We start from the raw sequence: 18648 nt of genomic DNA, 5'->3' as shown, positions 1-18648 counted from the left end.
ATTTGTCACAGTTATGGTTGCTTACGGCCACACCACCCTGAATATGCCCAACCTCATCTGATCTCAGAAGCCAAGCAGGTTTGGGCCTGGTTAGTACTTGGGTGGTAGACATTCTGGGAATACCAGGTGCTGTAAGCTTTTTCTCTTCTCTCTACCACCTGCATGTCTTTTGTTGCAACGTCTGATCACCCTGTGACACATGAGGAAGTTGGTCATCTTCAGCTGCTGCTGCTTTGTTGGCTGACACAAAGTGATCTGAGAGTCTCAGTTTCAGTTGCAGAGAATGATCACATCAGAGAAGATGATTTGCCCACTACACATCAGCCTTTCTCGGGAATTATCTGGTTGCATAGAGGAACCGTATGATTCCAGTACCTATATAATGCACATTTGTCAGAGACATTGTTGCTTACGGCCACACCACCCTGAATAAGCCCGACCTCGTCTGATCTCGGACGCCAAACAGGGTTGTACCTGGTTAGTACTTGGATGGGAGACAGCTTGGGAACACCAGGTGCTGTAAGCTTTTTCTCTTCTCTCTACCACCTGCATGTCTTTTGTTGCAACGTCTGATCACCCTGTGACACGTGAAGAAGTTGGTCATCTTCAGCTGCTGCTGCTTTGTTGATAGACACGAGGTGATCTGAGAGTCTCATTTTCAGCTGAAGAGAATAATCACATCAAGGAGGAAGATGAACCCACTACAAGTCAGCCTTTTTCGGCAATTATCTGGTTACACAGAGGAAGTGTATGATCCCAGTACCTATATAATGCACACTTGTCACCGATATTGTTGCTTACGGCCACACCACCCTGAATAAGCCCGACCTCGTCTGATCTCGGAAGCCAAGCAGGGTTGGGCCTGGTTAGGACTTGAATGGGAGACCGCTTGGGAATACCAGGTGCTGTAAGCTTTTTCTCTTCTCTATACCACCTGCATGTCTTTTGTTGCAACGTCTGATCACCCTGTTACACATGAGGAAGTTGGTCATCTTCAGCTTCTGCTGCTTTGTTGGCAGACACGAAGTGATCTGAGAGTCTGTTTCAGCTGAAGAGAATAATCACATCAGGGAAGAAGATGTGCCCACTACAAGTCAGCCTTTCTCTGCAATTATCTGGTTACATAGAAGAAGTGTGTGATTCCAGTACCTATATAATGCACATTTGTCACAGCTATTGTTGCTTACGGCCGCACCACCCTGAATATGCCTGACCTCGTCTGATCTTGGAAGAAAAGCAGGGTTGGGCCTGGTTAGTACTTGGATGGGAGACCACTTCGGAATACCAGGTAATGTAAGCTTCTTCTCTTCTCTCTACCACCTGCATGTCTTTTGTTGCAACGTCTGATCACCCTGTGACACATGAGGAAGTTGGTCATCTTCAGCTGCTGCTGCTTTGTTGGCAGACACGAAGTGATCTGAGAGTCTCAGTTTCAGCTGAAGAGAATGATCACATCAGAGAAGATGATATGCCCGCTACACATCAGCCTTTCTCGGCAATTATCTGGTTGCATAGAGGAACCGTATGATTCCAGTACCTATATAATGCACATTTGTCAGAGACATTGTTGCTTACGGCCACACCACCCTGAACATGCCCGACCTCGTATGATCTCGGAAGCCAAGCAGGGTTGAGCCTGCTTAGTGCTTGGATCGGAGACTGCTTGGGAATACCAGGTGCTGTAAGCTTCTTCTCTTCTCTCTACCACCTGCATGTCTTTTGTTGCAACGTCTGATCACCCTGTGACACATGAGGAAGTTGGTCATCTTCAGCTGCTGCTGCTTTGTTGGCAGACACAAAGTGATCTGAGAGTCTCAGTTTCAGCTACAGAGAATAATCACGTCAGGGAAGAAGATGTGCCCACTACAAGTCAGCCTTTCTCTGCAATTATCTGGTTACATAGAAGAAGTGTATGATTCCAGTACCTATATAATGCACATTTGTCACAGCTATTGTTGCTTACGGCCGCACCACCCTGAATATGCCTGACCTCGTCTGATCTTGGAAGAAAAGCAGGGTTGGGCCTGGTTAGTACTTGGATGGTGGACTATCTGGGAATACCAGGTGCTGTAAGCTGATTCTCTTCTCTCTACCACCTGCATGTCTTTTGTTGCAACGTCTGATCACCTTGTGACACATGAGGAAGTTGGTCATCTTCAGCTGCTGCTGCTTTGTTGGCAGACACAAAGTGATCTGAGAGTCTCAGTTTCAGCTGCAGAGAATAATCACGTCAGGGAAGAAGATGTGCCCACTACACATCAGCCTTTCTCGGAAATGATCTGGTTGCATAGAGGAACCGTATGATTCCAGTACCTATATAATGCACATTTGTCAGAGACATTGTTGCTTACGGCCACACCACCCTGAACATACCCGACCTCGTCTGATCTCGGAAGCCAAGGAGGGTTGGGCGTGGTTAGTACTTGGATGGAAGACCTCTTGGGAATACCAGGTGCTGTAAGCTTTTTCTTTTCTCTCGACCACCTGCATGTCTTTTGTTGCAACGTCTGATCACCCTGTGACACATGAGGAAGGTGGTCATCTTCAGCTGCTGCTGCTTTGTTGGCAGACACGAAGTGATCTGAGAGTCTCAGTTTCAGCTGCAGAGAATGATCACATGAGGGAAGAAGATGAACCCACTACAAGTCAGCCTTTCTCGGCAATTATCTGGTTACATAGAGGAACCGTATGATTCCAGTACCTATATAATGCACATTTGTCACAGACATTGTTGCTTACGGCCACACCACCATGAACATGCCCGACCTCGTCTGATCTCGGTAGCCAAGGAGGGTTGGGCCTGGTTAGTACTTAAATCGGAGACCGCTTGGGAATACCAGGAGCTGTAAGCTTTTTGTCTTCTCTCGACCACCTGCATGTCTTTTGTTGCAACGTCTGATCACCCTGTGACACATGAGGAAGTTGGTCATCTTCAGCTGCTGCTGCTTTGTTGGCAGACACGAAGTGATCTGAGAGTCTCAGTTTCAGCTGCAGAGAATGATCACATCAGGGAAGAAGATGTGCCCATAACAAGTCAGCCTTTCTCTGCAATTATCTGGTTACATAGAGGAATTGTATGATTCCAGTACCTATATAATGCACATTTGTCACAGAAATTGTTCCTTACGGCCACACCACCCTGAATAAGCCCGACCTCGTCTGATCTCGGAAGCCAAGGAGGGTTGGTTCTGGTTAGTACTTTAATGGGAGACTGCTTGGGAATACCAGGTGCTGTAAGCGTTTTCTCTTCTCTCTACAACCTGCATGTCGTTTGTTGCAACGTCTGATCACCCTGTGACACATGAGGAAGTTGGTCATCTTCAGCTGCTGCTGCTTTGTTGGCTGACACAAAGTGATCTGAGAGTCTCAGTTTCAGTTGCAGAGAATGATCACATCAGAGAAGATGATTTGCCCGCTACACATCAGCCTTTCTCGGCAATTATCTGGTTGCATAGAGGAACCGTATGATTCCAGTACCTATATAATGCACATTTGTCAGAGACATTGTTGCTTACGGCCACACCACCCTGAATAAGCCCGACCTCGTCTGATCTCGGACGCCAAACAGGGTTGTACCTGGTTAGTACTTGGATTGGAGACAGCTTGGGAACACCAGGTGCTGTAAGCTTTTTCTCTTCTCTCAACCACCTGCATGTCTTTTGTTGCAACGTCTGATCACCCTGTGACACATGAGGAAGTTGGTCATCTTCAGCTGCTGCTGCTTTGTTGGCAGACACAAAGTGATCTGAGAGTCTCAGTTTCAGTTGCAGAGAATGATCACATCAGGGAAGAAGATGTGCCCATAACAAGTCAGCCTTTCTCTGCAATTATCTGGTTGCATAGAGGAACCGTATGATTCCAGTACCTATATAATGCACATTTGTCAGAGACATTGTTGCTTACGGCCACACCACCCTGAATAAGCCCGACCTCGCCTGATCTCGGACACCAAGAAGCTTGTACCTGGTTAGTACTTGGATGGGAGACAGTTTGGGAATACCAGGTGCTGTAAGCTTTTTCTCTTCTCTCTACCACCTGCATGTCTTTTGTTGCAACGTCTGATCACCCTGTGACACGTGAAGAAGTTGGTCATCTTCAGCTGCTGCTGCTTTGTTGATAGACACGAGGTGATCTGAGAGTCTCAGTTTCAGCTGAAGAGAATAATCACATCAAGGAGGAAGATGAACCCACTACAAGTCAGCCTTTTTCGGCAATTATCTGGTTACACAGAGGAACTGTATGATTCCAGTACCTATATAATGCACATTTGTCACAGTTATGGTTGCTTACGGCCACACCACCCTGAATATGCCCAACCTCATCTGATCTCAGAAGCCAAGCAGGTTTGGGCCTGGTTAGTACTTGGGTGGTAGACATTCTGGGAATACCAGGTGCTGTAAGCTTTTTCTCTTCTCTCTACCACCTGCATGTCTTTTGTTGCAACGTCTGATCACCCTGTGACACATGAGGAAGTTGGTCATCTTCAGCTGCTGCTGCTTTGTTGGCTGACACAAAGTGATCTGAGAGTCTCAGTTTCAGTTGCAGAGAATGATCACATCAGAGAAGATGATTTGCCCGCTACACATCAGCCTTTCTCGGCAATTATCTGGTTGCATAGAGGAACCGTATGATTCCAGTACCTATATAATGCACATTTGTCAGAGACATTGTTGCTTACGGCCACACCACCCTGAATAAGCCCGACCTCGTCTGATCTCGGACGCCAAACAGGGTTGTACCTGGTTAGTACTTGGATGGGAGACAGCTTGGGAACACCAGGTGCTGTAAGCTTTTTCTCTTCTCTCTACCACCTGCATGTCTTTTGTTGCAACGTCTGATCACCCTGTGACACGTGAAGAAGTTGGTCATCTTCAGCTGCTGCTGCTTTGTTGATAGACACGAGGTGATCTGAGAGTCTCATTTTCAGCTGAAGAGAATAATCACATCAAGGAGGAAGATGAACCCACTACAAGTCAGCCTTTTTCGGCAATTATCTGGTTACACAGAGGAAGTGTATGATCCCAGTACCTATATAATGCACACTTGTCACCGATATTGTTGCTTACGGCCACACCACCCTGAATAAGCCCGACCTCGTCTGATCTCGAAAGCCAAGCAGGGTTGGGCCTGGTTAGGACTTGAATGGGAGACCGCTTGGGAATACCAGGTGCTGTAAGCTTTTTCTCTTCTCTATACCACCTTCATGTCTTTTGTGGCAACGTCTGATCCTCCTCTGACACATGAGGAAGTTGGTCATCTTCAGCTGCTGCTGCGTCTTTGTTGGCAGACACGAAGTGATCTGAGAGTGTCAATTTCAGCTGCAGAGAATAATCACATCAGGGAAGAAGATGTGCCCACTACAAGTCAGCCTTTCTCGGCAATTATCTGGTTACATAGAGGAAGTGTATGATTCCAGTACCTATATAATGCACATTTGTCACAGATATTGTTGCTTACGGCCACACCACCCTGAATAAGCCCGACCTTGTCTGATCTTGGAAGTCAAGCAGGTTTGGGCCTGGTTAGTACTTGAATGGGAGACTGCTTGGGAATACCAGGTGCTGTAAGCTTTTTCTCTTCTCTCTACCACCTGCATGTCTTTTGTTGCAGCGTCTGATCACCCTGTGACACATGAGGAAGTTGGTCATCTTCAGCTGCTGCTGCTTTGTTGGCAGACACAAAGTGATCTGAGAGTCTCATTTTCAGCTGGAGAGAATTATCACGTCAGGGAAGAAGATGTGCCCACTACATATCAGCCTTTCTCGGTAATTATCTGGTTACATAGAGGAAGTGTATGATTCCATTGCCTATATAATGCACATTTGTCACAGAGATTGTTACTTACGGACAAACCACCCTGAATATGTCTGACCTTGTCTGATCTCGGAAGCCAAGGAGGGCTGGTTCTGGTTAGTACTTTGATGGGACACCGCTTGGGAATACCAGGTGCTGTAAGCTTTTTCTCTTCTCTCTACCACCTGCATGTCTTTTGTTGCAACGTCTGATCGCCCTGTGACACATGAGGAAGTTGGTCATCTTCAGCTGCTGCTGCTTTGTTAGCAGACACGAAGTGATCTGAGAGTCTCAGTTTCAGCTGCAGAGAATAATCACATCAAGGAAGAAGATGTGCCCACAACAAGTTAGCCTTTCTCTGCAATTATCTGGTTACATAGAGGAACTGTATTATTCCAGTACCTATATAATGCACATTTTTCACAGACATTGTTACTTACGGCCACACCACCCTGAATATGCCCGACCTCGACTGATCTCGGAACCCAAGCAGGGTTGGGCCTGGTTAGTACTTGAATGGGAGACCCCTTGGGAATGCCAGGTGCTGTAAGCTTTTTCTCTTCTCTCAACCACCTGCATGTATTTTGTTGCAAGGTCTGATCGCCCTGTGACACATGAGGAAGTTGGTCATCTTCAGCTGCTGCTGCTTTGTTGGCAGACACGAAGTGATCTGAGAGTCTCATTTTCAGCTGGAGAGAATAATCACGTCAGGGAAGAAGATGTGTCCACTATTTATCAGCCTTTCTCTGCAATTATCTGGTTATATAGAGGAAACGTATGATTCCAGTACCTATACAATTTACATTTGTCAGAGACATTGTTGCTTACGGCCACACCACCCTGAATATGCCCGACCTCGTCTGATCTCGAAAGCCAAGCAGGGTTGTGCCTGGTTAGTACTTGGATGGGAGACCGCTTGGGATTATCAGGTGCTGTAAGCTTTTTCTCTTCTCTCAACCACCTGCATGTCTTTTGTTGCAACATCTGATCACCCTGTGACACATGAGGAAGTTGGTCATCTTCATTTTCTGCTGCTTTGTTGGCAGACACGAAGTGATCTTAAAGTCTCATTTTCAGCTGGAGAAAATTATCACGTCAGGGAACAAGATGTGCCCACTACATATCAAACTTTCTTGGCAATTATATGGTTGCATAGAGGAACCGTATGATTCCAGTACCTATATAATGCACATTTGTCACAAACATTGTTACTTACGGCCACACCACCCGGAATATGCCCAACCTCGTCTGATCTTGGAAGCCAAGCAGGGTTGGGCCTGGTTAGTACTTGGATGGGAGACCGCTTGGGAATACCAGGTGCTGTAAGCTTTTTCTCTTCTCTCTACCACCTGCATGTCTTTTGTTGCAACGTCTGATCACCCTGTGACACATGAGGAAGTTGGTCATCTTCAGCTGCTGCTGCTTTGTTGGCAGACACGAAGTGATCTTAGAGTCTCATTTTCAGCTGGAGAAAATTATCACGTCAGGGAACAAGATGTGCCCACTATATATCAGCCTTTTTCGGCAATTATCTTGTTACATAGAGGAGCCATATGATTCCATTGCCTATATAATGCACATTTGTCACAGAGATTGTTGCTTACGGCCAAACCACCCTGAATATGTCTGACCTCGTTTGATCTCAGAAGCCAAGGAGGGTTGGGCCTGGTTAGTACTTTGATGAGAGACCGCTTGGGAATACCAGGTGCTGTAAGCTTTTTCTCTTCTCTCTACCACCTGCATGTCTTTTGTTGCAACGTCTGATCGCCCTGTGACACATGAGGAAGTTGGTCATCTTCAGCTGCTGCTGCTTTGTTGGCAGACATGAAGTGATCTGAGAGTCTCAGTTTCAGTTGCAGAGAATGATCACATCAGAGAAGATGATTTACCCGCTACACATCAGCTTTTCTCGGCAATTATCTGGTTGCATAGAGGAACCGTATGATTCCAGTACCTATATAATGCACATTTGTCAGAGACATTGCTGCTTACGGCCACACCACCCGGAACATGCCTGACCTCGTCTGATCTCGGAAGCCAAGCAGGGTTGGGCCTGGTTAGTACTTGGATGGGAGACCACTTAGGGATACCAGGTGCTGTAAGCTTCTTCTCTACTCTCTACCACCTTCATGTCTTTTGTGGCAACGTCTGATCCTCCTGTGACACATGAGGAAGTTGGTAATCTTCAGCTGCTGCTGCTTCTTTGTTGGCAGACACGAAGTGATCTGAGAGTCTCAATTTCAGCTGCAGAGAATAATCACATCAGGGAAGAAGATGTGCCCACTACAAGTCAGCCTTTCTCGGCAATTATCTGGTTACATAGAGGAACTGTATGATTCCAGTACCTATATAATGCACATTTGTCAGAGACATTGCTGCTTACGGCCACACCACCCGGAACATGCCTGACCTCGTCTGATCTCGGAAGCCAAGCAGGGTTGGGCCTGGTTAGTACTTGGATGGGAGACCACTTGGGAATACCAGGTGCTGTAAGCTTCTTCTCTACTCTCTACCACCTTCATGTCTTTTGTTGCAACGTCTGATCGCCCTGTGACACATGAGGAAGTTGGTCATCTTCAGCTGCTGCTGCTTTGTTAGCAGACACGAAGTGATCTGAGAGTCTCAATTTCAGCTGCAGAGAATAATCACATCAGGGAAGAAGATGTGCCCACTACAAGTTAGCCTTTCTCGGCAATTATCTGGTTACATAGAGGAACTGTATTATTCCAGTACCTATATAATGCACATTTGTCACAGACATTGTTGCTTACGGCCACACCACCCTGAACATACCCGAGCTCGTCTGATCTTGGAAGCCAAGCAGGGTTTGGCCTTGTTAGTACTTGAATGGGAGACAGCTTGGGAATACCAGGTGCTGTAAGCTTTTTCTCTTCTCTCAACCACCTGCATGTCTTTTGTTGCAACGTCTGACCACCCTGTGACACATGAGGAAGTTGGTCATCTTCAGCTGCTGCTGCTTTGTTGGCAGACACGAAGTGATCTGAGAGTCTCATTTTCAGCTGGAGAGAATAATCACGTCAGGGAAGAAGATGTGCCCACTATTTATCAGCCTTTCTCGGCAATTATCTGGTTATATAGAGGAAACGTATGATTCCAGTACCTATACAATTTACATTTGTCACAGACATTGTTGCTTACGGCCACACCACCCTGAATATGCCCGACCTCGTCTGATCTCGGAAGCCAAGCAGGGTTGTGCCTGGTTAGTAGTTGGATGGGAGACCGCTTGGGATTATCAGGTGCTGTAAGCTTTTTCTCTTCTCTCAACCACCTGCATGTCTTTTGTTGCAACGTCTGATCACCCTGTGACACATGAGGAAGTTGGTCATCTTCAGCTGCTGCTGCTTTGTTGGCAGACACGAAGTGATCTTAGAGTCTCATTTTCAGCTGGAGAAAATTATCACGTCAGGGAACAAGATGTGCCCACTATATATCAGCCTTTTTCGGCAATTATCTTGTTACATAGAGGAACCATATGATTCCATTGCCTATATAATGCACATTTGTCACAGAGATTGTTGCTTACGGCCAAACCACCCTGAATATGTCTGACCTCGTCTGATCTCAGAAGCCAAGGAGGGTTGGGCCTGGTTAGTACTTTGATGAGAGACCGCTTGGGAATACCAGGTGCTGTAAGCTTTTTCTCTTCTCTCTACCACCTGCATGTCTTTTGTTGCAACGTCTGATCGCCCTGTGACACATGAGGAAGTTGGTCATCTTCAGCTGCTGCTGCTTTGTTGGCAGACATGAAGTGATCTTAAAGTCTCATTTTCAGCTGGAGAAAATTATCACGTCAGGGAACAAGATGTGCCCACTACATATCAGCCTTTCTTGGCAATTATATGGTTGCATAGAGGAACCGTATGATTCCAGTACCTATATAATGCACATTTGTCACAAACATTGTTACTTACGGCCACACCACCCGGAATATGCCCAGCCTCGTCTGATCTTGGAAGCCAAGCAGGGTTGGGCCTGGTTAGTACTTGGATGGGAGACTGCTTGGGAATACCAGGTGCTGTAAGCTTTTTCTCTTCTCTCAACCACCTGCATGTCTTTTGTTGCAACGTCTGATCACCCTGTGACACATGAGGAAGTTGGTCATCTTCAGCTGCTGCTGCTTTGTTGGCAGACATGAAGTGATCTGAGAGTCTCAGTTTCAGTTGCAGAGAATGATCACATCAGAGAAGATGATTTACCCGCTACACATCAGCCTTTCTCGACAATTATCTGGTTGCATAGAGGAACCGTATGATTCCAGTACCTATATAATGCACATTTGTCAGAGACATTGCTGCTTACGGCCACACCACCCGGAACATGCCTGACCTCGTCTGATCTTGGAAGCCAAGCAGGGTTGGGCCTGGTTAGTACTTGCATGGGAGACCACTTGGGAATACCAGGTGCTGTAAGCTTCTTCTCTACTCTCTACCACCTTCATGTCTTTTGTGGCAACGTCTGATCCTCCTGTGACACATGAGGAAGTTGGTCATCTTCAGCTGCTGCTGCGTCTTTGTTGGCAGACATGAAGTGATCTGAGAGTGTCAATTTCAGCTGCAGAGAATAATCACATCAGGGAAGAAGATGTGCCCACTACAAGTCAGCCTTTCTCGGCAATTATCTGGTTACATAGAGGAAGTGTATGATTCCAGTACCTATATAATGCACATTTGTCACAGATATTGTTGCTTACGGCCACACCACCCTGAATAAGCCCGACCTTGTCTGATCTTGGAAGTCAAGCAGGTTTGGGCCTGGTTAGTACTTGGATGGGAGACTGCTTGGGAATACCAGGTGCTGTAAGCTTTTTCTCTTCTCTCTACCACCTGCATGTCTTTTGTTGCAACGTCTGATCACCCTGTGACACATGAGGAAGTTGGTCATCTTCAGCTGCTGCTGCTTTGTTGGCAGACACAAAGTGATCTGAGAGTCTCATTTTCAGCTGGAGAGAATTATCACGTCAGGGAAGAAGATGTGCCCACTACATATCAGCCTTTCTCGGCAATTATCTGGTTACATAGAGGAAGTGTATGATTCCATTGCCTATATAATGCACATTTGTCACAGAGATTGTTACTTACGGACAAACCACCCTGAATATGTCTGACCTTGTCTGATCTCGGAAGCCAAGGAGGGCTGGTTCTGGTTAGTACTTTGATGGGACACCGCTTGGGAATACCAGGTGCTGTAAGCTTTTTCTCTTCTCTCTACCACCTACATGTCTTTTGTTGCAATGTCTGATCGCCCTGTGACACATGAGGAAGTTGGTCATCTTCAGCTGCTGCTGCTTTGTTAGCAGACACGAAGTGATCTGAGAGTCTCAGTTTCAGCTGCAGAGAATAATCACATCAAGGAAGAAGATGTGCCCACAACAAGTTAGCCTTTCTCTGCAATTATCTGGTTACATCGAGGAACTGTATTATTCCAGTACCTATATAATGCACATTTTTCACAGACATTGTTACTTACGGCCACACCACCCTGAATATGCCCGACCTCGACTGATCTCGGAACCCAAGCAGGGTTGGGCCTGGTTAGTACTTGAATGGGAGACCCCTTGGGAATGCCAGGTGCTGTAAGCTTTTTCTCTTCTCTCTACCACCTGCATGTATTTTGTTGCAAGGTCTGATCGCCCTGTGACACATGAGGAAGTTGGTCATCTTCAGCTGCTGCTGCTTTGTTGGCAGACACGAAGTGATCTGAGAGTCTCATTTTCAGCTGGAGAGAATAATCACGTCAGGGAAGAAGATGTGTCCACTATTTATCAGCCTTTCTCTGCAATTATCTGGTTATATAGAGGAAACGTATGATTCCAGTACCTATACAATTTACATTTGTCAGAGACATTGTTGCTTACGGCCACACCACCCTGAATATGCCCGACCTCGTCTGATCTCGAAAGCCAAGCAGGGTTGTGCCTGGTTAGTACTTGGATGGGAGACCGCTTGGGATTATCAGATGCTGTAAGCTTTTTCTCTTCTCTCAACCACCTGCATGTCTTTTGTTGCAACGTCTGATCACCCTGTGACACATGAGGAAGTTGGTCATCTTCAGCTGCTGCTGCTTTGTTGGCAGACACAAAGTGATCTTAGAGTCTCATTTTCAGCTGGAGAAAATTATCACGTCAGGGAACAAGATGTGCCCACTATATATCAGCCTTTTTCGGCGATTATCTTGTTACATAGAGGAACCATATGATTCCATTGTCTATATAATGCACATTTGTCACAGAGATTGTTGCTTACGGCCAAACCACCCTGAATATGTCTGACCTAGTTTGATCTCAGAAGCCAAGGAGGGTTGGGCCTGGTTAGTACTTTGATGAGAGACCGCTTGGGAATACCAGGTGCTGTAAGCTTTTTCTCTTCTCTCTACCACCTGCATGTCTTTTGTTGCAACGTCTGATCGCCCTGTGACACATGAGGAAGTTGGTCATCTTCAGCTGCTGCTGCTTTGTTGGCAGACATGAAGTGATCTGAGAGTCTCAGTTTCAGTTGCAGAGAATAATCACATCAGGGAAGAAGATGTGCCCAGTACACATCAGCCTTTCTCGGAAATTAACTGGTTGCATATAGGAACCGTATGATTCCAGTACCTATATAATGCACATTTGTCAGAGACATTGTTGCTTACGGCCACACCACCCTGAACATGCCCGACCTCGTCTGATCTCGGAAGCCAAGGAGGGTTGGGCCTGGTTAGTACTTGGATGGAAGACCTCTTGGGAATACCAGGTGCTTTAAGCTTTTTCTCTTCTCTCTACCACCTGCATGTCTTTTGTTGCAACGTCTGATCACCCTATGACACATGAGGAAGTTGGTCATCTTCAGCAGCTGCTGCTGCTTTGTTGGCTGACACGAAGTGATCTGAGAGTCTCATTTTCAGCTGGAGAGAATAATCACGTCAGGGAAGAAGATGTGCCCACTATTTATCAGCCTTTCTCGGCAATTATCTGGTTATATAGAGGAAACGTATGATTCCAGTACCTATACAATTTACATTTGTCACAGACATTGTTGCTTACGGCCACACCACCCTGAATATGCCCGACCTCGTCTGATCTCGGAAGCCAAGCAGGGTTGTGCCTGGTTAGTACTTGGATGGGAGACCGCTTGGGATTATCAGGTGCTGTAAGCTTTTTCTCTTCTCTCAACCACCTGCATGTCTTTTGTTGCAACGTCTGATCACCCTGTGACACATGAGGAAGTTGGTCATCTTCATTTTCTGCTGCTTTGTTGGCAGACACGAAGTGATCTTAGAGTCTCATTTTCAGCTGGAGAAAATTATCACGTCAGGGAACAAGATGTGCCCACTACATATCAGCCTTTCTTGGCAATTATATGGTTGCATAGAGGAACCGTATGATTCCAGTACCTATATAATGCACATTTGTCACAGACATTGTTACTTACGGCCACACCACCCTGAATAAGCCCGACCTTGTCTGATCTTGGAAGTCAAGCAGGTTTGGGCCTGGTTAGTACTTGGATGGGAGACTGCTTGGGAATACCAGGTGCTGTAAGCTTTTTCTCTTCTCTCTACCACCTGCATGTCTTTTGTTGCAACGTCTGATCACCCTGTGACACATGAGGAAGTTGGTCATCTTCATTTTCTGCTGCTTTGTTGGCAGACACAAAGTGATCTTAGAGTCTCATTTTCAGCTGGAGAAAATTATCACGTCAGGGAACAAGATGTGCCCACTACATATCAGCCTTTCTCGGCAATTATCTGGTTACATAGAGGAAGTGTATGATTCCATTGCCTATATAATGCACATTTGTCACAGAGATTGTTACTTACGGACAAACCACCCTGAATATGTCTGACCTTGTCTGATCTCGGAAGCCAAGGAGGGCTGGTTCTGGTTAGTACTTTGATGGGACACCGCTTGGGAATACCAGGTGCTGTAAGCTTTTTCTCTTCTCTCTACCACCTACATGTCTTTTGTTGCAATGTCTGATCGCCCTGTGACACATGAGGAAGTTGGTCATCTTCAGCTGCTGCTGCTTTGTTAGCAGACACGAAGTGATCTGAGAGTCTCAGTTTCAGCTGCAGAGAATAATCACATCAAGGAAGAAGATGTGCCCACAACAAGTTAGCCTTTCTCTGCAATTATCTGGTTACATCGAGGAACTGTATTATTCCAGTACCTATATAATGCACATTTTTCACAGACATTGTTACTTACGGCCACACCACCCTGAATATGCCCGACCTCGACTGATCTCGGAACCCAAGCAGGGTTGGGCCTGGTTAGTACTTGAATGGGAGACCCCTTGGGAATGCCAGGTGCTGTAAGCTTTTTCTCTTCTCTCTACCACCTGCATGTATTTTGTTGCAAGGTCTGATCGCCCTGTGACACATGAGGAAGTTGGTCATCTTCAGCTGCTGCTGCTTTGTTGGCAGACACGAAGTGATCTGAGAGTCTCATTTTCAGCTGGAGAGAATAATCACGTCAGGGAAGAAGATGTGTCCACTATTTATCAGCCTTTCTCTGCAATTATCTGGTTATATAGAGGAAACGTATGATTCCAGTACCTATACAATTTACATTTGTCAGAGACATTGTTGCTTACGGCCACACCACCCTGAATATGCCCGACCTCGTCTGATCTCGAAAGCCAAGCAGGGTTGTGCCTGGTTAGTACTTGGATGGGAGACCGCTTGGGATTATCAGATGCTGTAAGCTTTTTCTCTTCTCTCAACCACCTGCATGTCTTTTGTTGCAACGTCTGATCACCCTGTGACACATGAGGAAGTTGGTCATCTTCAGCTGCTGCTGCTTTGTTGGCAGACACAAAGTGATCTTAGAGTCTCATTTTCAGCTGGAGAAAATTATCACGTCAGGGAACAAGATGTGCCCACTATATATCAGCCTTTTTCGGCGATTATCTTGTTACATAGAGGAACCATATGATTCCATTGTCTATATAATGCACATTTGTCACAGAGATTGTTGCTTACGGCCAAACCACCCTGAATATGTCTGACCTAGTTTGATCTCAGAAGCCAAGGAGGGTTGGGCCTGGTTAGTACTTTGATGAGAGACCGCTTGGGAATACCAGGTGCTGTAAGCTTTTTCTCTTCTCTCTACCACCTGCATGTCTTTTGTTGCAACGTCTGATCGCCCTGTGACACATGAGGAAGTTGGTCATCTTCAGCTGCTGCTGCTTTGTTGGCAGACATGAAGTGATCTGAGAGTCTCAGTTTCAGTTGCAGAGAATAATCACATCAGGGAAGAAGATGTGCCCAGTACACATCAGCCTTTCTCGGAAATTAACTGGTTGCATATAGGAACCGTATGATTCCAGTACCTATATAATGCACATTTGTCAGAGACATTGTTGCTTACGGCCACACCACCCTGAACATGCCCGACCTCGTCTGATCTCGGAAGCCAAGGAGGGTTGGGCCTGGTTAGTACTTGGATGGAAGACCTCTTGGGAATACCAGGTGCTTTAAGCTTTTTCTCTTCTCTCTACCACCTGCATGTCTTTTGTTGCAACGTCTGATCACCCTATGACACATGAGGAAGTTGGTCATCTTCAGCAGCTGCTGCTGCTTTGTTGGCTGACACGAAGTGATCTGAGAGTCTCATTTTCAGCTGGAGAGAATAATCACGTCAGGGAAGAAGATGTGCCCACTATTTATCAGCCTTTCTCGGCAATTATCTGGTTATATAGAGGAAACGTATGATTCCAGTACCTATACAATTTACATTTGTCACAGACATTGTTGCTTACGGCCACACCACCCTGAATATGCCCGACCTCGTCTGATCTCGGAAGCCAAGCAGGGTTGTGCCTGGTTAGTACTTGGATGGGAGACCGCTTGGGATTATCAGGTGCTGTAAGCTTTTTCTCTTCTCTCAACCACCTGCATGTCTTTTGTTGCAACGTCTGATCACCCTGTGACACATGAGGAAGTTGGTCATCTTCATTTTCTGCTGCTTTGTTGGCAGACACGAAGTGATCTTAGAGTCTCATTTTCAGCTGGAGAAAATTATCACGTCAGGGAACAAGATGTGCCCACTACATATCAGCCTTTCTTGGCAATTATATGGTTGCATAGAGGAACCGTATGATTCCAGTACCTATATAATGCACATTTGTCACAGACATTGTTACTTACGGCCACACAACCCTGAATATGCCCAACCTCTTCTGATCTTGGAAGCCAAGCAGGGTTGGGCCTGGTTAGTACTTGGATGGGAGACCGCTTGGGAATACCAGGTGCTGTAAGCTTTTTCTCTTCTCTCAACCACCTTCATGTCTTTTGTTGCAACGTCTGATCACCCTGTGACACATGAGGAAGTTGGTCATCTTCAGCTGCTGCTGCTTTGTTGGCAGACACGAAGTGATCTTAGAGTCTCATTTTCAGCTGGAGAAAATTATCACGTCAGGGAACAAGATGTGCCCACTATATATCAGCCTTTTTCGGCGATTATCTTGTTACATAGAGGAACCATATGATTCCATTGTCTATATAATGCACATTTGTCACAGAGATTGTTGCTTACGGCCAAACCACCCTGAATATGTCTGACCTAGTTTGATCTCAGAAGCCAAGGAGGGTTGGGCCTGGTTAGTACTTTGATGAGAGACCGCTTGGGAATACCAGGTGCTGTAAGCTTTTTCTCTTCTCTCTACCACCTGCATGTCTTTTGTTGCAACGTCTGATCGCCCTGTGACACATGAGGAAGTTGGTCATCTTCAGCTGCTGCTGCTTTGTTGGCAGACATGAAGTGATCTGAGAGTCTCAGTTTCAGTTGCAGAGAATAATCACATCAGGGAAGAAGATGTGCCCAGTACACATCAGCCTTTCTCGGAAATTAACTGGTTGCATATAGGAACCGTATGATTCCAGTACCTATATAATGCACATTTGTCAGAGACATTGTTGCTTACGGCCACACCACCCTGAACATGCCCGACCTCGTCTGATCTCGGAAGCCAAGGAGGGTTGGGCCTGGTTAGTACTTGGATGGAAGACCTCTTGGGAATACCAGGTGCTTTAAGCTTTTTCTCTTCTCTCTACCACCTGCATGTCTTTTGTTGCAACGTCTGATCACCCTATGACACATGAGGAAGTTGGTCATCTTCAGCAGCTGCTGCTGCTTTGTTGGCTGACACGAAGTGATCTGAGAGTCTCATTTTCAGCTGGAGAGAATAATCACGTCAGGGAAGAAGATGTGCCCACTATTTATCAGCCTTTCTCGGCAATTATCTGGTTATATAGAGGAAACGTATGATTCCAGTACCTATACAATTTACATTTGTCACAGACATTGTTGCTTACGGCCACACCACCCTGAATATGCCCGACCTCGTCTGATCTCGGAAGCCAAGCAGGGTTGTGCCTGGTTAGTACTTGGATGGGAGACCGCTTGGGATTATCAGGTGCTGTAAGCTTTTTCTCTTCTCTCAACCACCTGCATGTCTTTTGTTGCAACGTCTGATCACCCTGTGACACATGAGGAAGTTGGTCATCTTCATTTTCTGCTGCTTTGTTGGCAGACACGAAGTGATCTTAGAGTCTCATTTTCAGCTGGAGAAAATTATCACGTCAGGGAACAAGATGTGCCCACTACATATCAGCCTTTCTTGGCAATTATATGGTTGCATAGAGGAACCGTATGATTCCAGTACCTATATAATGCACATTTGTCACAGACATTGTTACTTACGGCCACACAACCCTGAATATGCCCAACCTCGTCTGATCTTGGAAGCCAAGCAGGGTTGGGCCTGGTTAGTACTTGGATGGGAGACCGCTTGGGAATACCAGGTGCTGTAAGCTTTTTCTCTTCTCTCAACCACCTTCATGTCTTTTGTTGCAACGTCTGATCACCCTGTGACACATGAGGAAGTTGGTCATCTTCAGCTGCTGCTGCTTTGTTGGCAGACACGAAGTGATCTTAGAGTCTCATTTTCAGCTGGAGAAAATTATCACGTCAGGGAACAAGATGTGCCCACTATATATCAGCCTTTTTCGGCAATTATCTTGTTACAGAGAGGAACCATATGATTCCATTGCCTATATAATGCACATTTGTCACAGAGATTGTTGCTTACGGCCAAACCACCCTGAATATGTCTGACCTCGTCTGATCTCAGAAGCCAAGGAGGGTTGGGCCTGGTTAGTACTTTGATGAGAGACCGCTTGGGAATACCAGGTGCTGTAAGCTTTTTCTCTTCTCTCTACCACCTGCATGTCTTTTGTTGCAACGTCTGATCGCCCTGTGACACATGAGGAAGTTGGTCATCTTCAGCTGCTGCTGCTTTGTTGGCAGACATGAAGTGATCTGAGAGTCTCAGTTTCAGTTGCAGAGAATGATCACATCAGAGAAGATGATTTACCCGCTACACATCAGCCTTTCTCGGCAATTATCTGGTTGCATAGAAGAACCGTATGATTCCAGTACCTATATAATGCACATTTGTCAGAGACATTGCTGCTTACGGCCACACCACCCGGAACATGCCTGACCTTGTCTGATCTCGGAAGCCAAGCAGGGTTGGGCCTGGTTAGTACTTGGATGGGAGACCACTTGGGAATACCATGTGCTTTAAGCTTCTTCTCTACCACCTTCATGTCTTTTGTGGCAACGTCTGATCCTCCTGTGACACATGAGGAAGTTGGTCATCTTCATTTTCTGCTGCTTTGTTGGCAGACACGAAGTGATCTTAAAGTCTCATTTTCAGCTGGAGAAAATTATCACGTCAGGGAACAAGATGTGCCCACTACATATCAGCCTTTCTTGGCAATTATATGGTTGCATAGAGGAACCGTATGATTCCAGTACCTATATAATGCACATTTGTCACAAACATT

General features: G+C 46.1%; 2 non-coding genes and 42 pseudogenes across 2 annotated transcripts; all 44 read left to right on the top strand.

The window, feature by feature from the left end:
• The first annotated feature begins 19 nt into the window (after nt 1-19).
• LOC140293879 (5S ribosomal RNA) lies at nt 20-138 on the top strand (annotated as a pseudogene).
• Nucleotides 139-407: 269 nt separating this feature from the next.
• LOC140292560 (5S ribosomal RNA) lies at nt 408-526 on the top strand (annotated as a pseudogene).
• Nucleotides 527-795: 269 nt separating this feature from the next.
• Nucleotides 796-914, top strand: LOC140300155 (5S ribosomal RNA; annotated as a pseudogene).
• Nucleotides 915-1181: 267 nt separating this feature from the next.
• Nucleotides 1182-1300, top strand: LOC140291028 (5S ribosomal RNA; annotated as a pseudogene).
• A 269-nt stretch (nt 1301-1569) lies between these two features.
• LOC140293130 (5S ribosomal RNA) lies at nt 1570-1688 on the top strand (annotated as a pseudogene).
• Nucleotides 1689-1957: 269 nt separating this feature from the next.
• LOC140278827 (5S ribosomal RNA) lies at nt 1958-2076 on the top strand (annotated as a pseudogene).
• A 269-nt stretch (nt 2077-2345) lies between these two features.
• Nucleotides 2346-2464, top strand: LOC140300478 (5S ribosomal RNA; annotated as a pseudogene).
• A 269-nt stretch (nt 2465-2733) lies between these two features.
• Nucleotides 2734-2852, top strand: LOC140294217 (5S ribosomal RNA; annotated as a pseudogene).
• Nucleotides 2853-3121: 269 nt separating this feature from the next.
• On the top strand, nt 3122-3240 carry LOC140295373 (5S ribosomal RNA; annotated as a pseudogene).
• A 269-nt stretch (nt 3241-3509) lies between these two features.
• Nucleotides 3510-3628, top strand: LOC140288180 (5S ribosomal RNA; annotated as a pseudogene).
• Nucleotides 3629-4284: 656 nt separating this feature from the next.
• LOC140293878 (5S ribosomal RNA) lies at nt 4285-4403 on the top strand (annotated as a pseudogene).
• Nucleotides 4404-4672: 269 nt separating this feature from the next.
• On the top strand, nt 4673-4791 carry LOC140292559 (5S ribosomal RNA; annotated as a pseudogene).
• A 269-nt stretch (nt 4792-5060) lies between these two features.
• On the top strand, nt 5061-5179 carry LOC140312177 (5S ribosomal RNA; annotated as a pseudogene).
• A 272-nt stretch (nt 5180-5451) lies between these two features.
• Nucleotides 5452-5570, top strand: LOC140284701 (5S ribosomal RNA; annotated as a pseudogene).
• Nucleotides 5571-6227: 657 nt separating this feature from the next.
• On the top strand, nt 6228-6346 carry LOC140307593 (5S ribosomal RNA; annotated as a pseudogene).
• Nucleotides 6347-6615: 269 nt separating this feature from the next.
• Nucleotides 6616-6734, top strand: LOC140272079 (5S ribosomal RNA; annotated as a pseudogene).
• Nucleotides 6735-7003: 269 nt separating this feature from the next.
• Nucleotides 7004-7122, top strand: LOC140298979 (5S ribosomal RNA). Its single transcript, XR_011914571.1, has one exon. It is a non-coding gene; the product is annotated as a 5S ribosomal RNA (ribosomal RNA).
• A 269-nt stretch (nt 7123-7391) lies between these two features.
• Nucleotides 7392-7510, top strand: LOC140273793 (5S ribosomal RNA; annotated as a pseudogene).
• Nucleotides 7511-7779: 269 nt separating this feature from the next.
• Nucleotides 7780-7898, top strand: LOC140309717 (5S ribosomal RNA; annotated as a pseudogene).
• A 272-nt stretch (nt 7899-8170) lies between these two features.
• LOC140297601 (5S ribosomal RNA) lies at nt 8171-8289 on the top strand. Its single transcript, XR_011913322.1, has one exon. It is a non-coding gene; the product is annotated as a 5S ribosomal RNA (ribosomal RNA).
• A 269-nt stretch (nt 8290-8558) lies between these two features.
• LOC140292709 (5S ribosomal RNA) lies at nt 8559-8677 on the top strand (annotated as a pseudogene).
• Nucleotides 8678-8946: 269 nt separating this feature from the next.
• On the top strand, nt 8947-9065 carry LOC140273048 (5S ribosomal RNA; annotated as a pseudogene).
• A 269-nt stretch (nt 9066-9334) lies between these two features.
• LOC140267380 (5S ribosomal RNA) lies at nt 9335-9453 on the top strand (annotated as a pseudogene).
• A 269-nt stretch (nt 9454-9722) lies between these two features.
• LOC140317656 (5S ribosomal RNA) lies at nt 9723-9841 on the top strand (annotated as a pseudogene).
• A 269-nt stretch (nt 9842-10110) lies between these two features.
• LOC140303474 (5S ribosomal RNA) lies at nt 10111-10229 on the top strand (annotated as a pseudogene).
• A 272-nt stretch (nt 10230-10501) lies between these two features.
• On the top strand, nt 10502-10620 carry LOC140272397 (5S ribosomal RNA; annotated as a pseudogene).
• A 657-nt stretch (nt 10621-11277) lies between these two features.
• Nucleotides 11278-11396, top strand: LOC140307586 (5S ribosomal RNA; annotated as a pseudogene).
• A 269-nt stretch (nt 11397-11665) lies between these two features.
• Nucleotides 11666-11784, top strand: LOC140291606 (5S ribosomal RNA; annotated as a pseudogene).
• Nucleotides 11785-12053: 269 nt separating this feature from the next.
• LOC140291641 (5S ribosomal RNA) lies at nt 12054-12172 on the top strand (annotated as a pseudogene).
• Nucleotides 12173-12441: 269 nt separating this feature from the next.
• On the top strand, nt 12442-12560 carry LOC140306988 (5S ribosomal RNA; annotated as a pseudogene).
• A 272-nt stretch (nt 12561-12832) lies between these two features.
• On the top strand, nt 12833-12951 carry LOC140304804 (5S ribosomal RNA; annotated as a pseudogene).
• Nucleotides 12952-13220: 269 nt separating this feature from the next.
• LOC140289082 (5S ribosomal RNA) lies at nt 13221-13339 on the top strand (annotated as a pseudogene).
• Nucleotides 13340-13996: 657 nt separating this feature from the next.
• LOC140307579 (5S ribosomal RNA) lies at nt 13997-14115 on the top strand (annotated as a pseudogene).
• A 269-nt stretch (nt 14116-14384) lies between these two features.
• On the top strand, nt 14385-14503 carry LOC140291605 (5S ribosomal RNA; annotated as a pseudogene).
• A 269-nt stretch (nt 14504-14772) lies between these two features.
• Nucleotides 14773-14891, top strand: LOC140291639 (5S ribosomal RNA; annotated as a pseudogene).
• Nucleotides 14892-15160: 269 nt separating this feature from the next.
• Nucleotides 15161-15279, top strand: LOC140306983 (5S ribosomal RNA; annotated as a pseudogene).
• A 272-nt stretch (nt 15280-15551) lies between these two features.
• Nucleotides 15552-15670, top strand: LOC140304798 (5S ribosomal RNA; annotated as a pseudogene).
• A 269-nt stretch (nt 15671-15939) lies between these two features.
• Nucleotides 15940-16058, top strand: LOC140302807 (5S ribosomal RNA; annotated as a pseudogene).
• Nucleotides 16059-16327: 269 nt separating this feature from the next.
• Nucleotides 16328-16446, top strand: LOC140291638 (5S ribosomal RNA; annotated as a pseudogene).
• Nucleotides 16447-16715: 269 nt separating this feature from the next.
• On the top strand, nt 16716-16834 carry LOC140306978 (5S ribosomal RNA; annotated as a pseudogene).
• Nucleotides 16835-17106: 272 nt separating this feature from the next.
• LOC140304790 (5S ribosomal RNA) lies at nt 17107-17225 on the top strand (annotated as a pseudogene).
• Nucleotides 17226-17494: 269 nt separating this feature from the next.
• LOC140300108 (5S ribosomal RNA) lies at nt 17495-17613 on the top strand (annotated as a pseudogene).
• Nucleotides 17614-17882: 269 nt separating this feature from the next.
• LOC140267374 (5S ribosomal RNA) lies at nt 17883-18001 on the top strand (annotated as a pseudogene).
• Nucleotides 18002-18270: 269 nt separating this feature from the next.
• LOC140291464 (5S ribosomal RNA) lies at nt 18271-18389 on the top strand (annotated as a pseudogene).
• Nucleotides 18390-18648: the final 259 nt, after the last annotated feature.

The sequence above is a fragment of the Leuresthes tenuis genome, unplaced genomic scaffold, assembly GCF_036924035.1.
Source record: "Leuresthes tenuis unplaced genomic scaffold, fLeuTen1.0.hap1 SCAF_1, whole genome shotgun sequence".
NCBI classification, from domain to species: Eukaryota; Metazoa; Chordata; class Actinopteri; order Atheriniformes; family Atherinopsidae; genus Leuresthes; species Leuresthes tenuis.
Note: the sequence above shows the minus strand (reverse complement) of the source record. Positions and strands in the feature narration are given on the sequence as shown.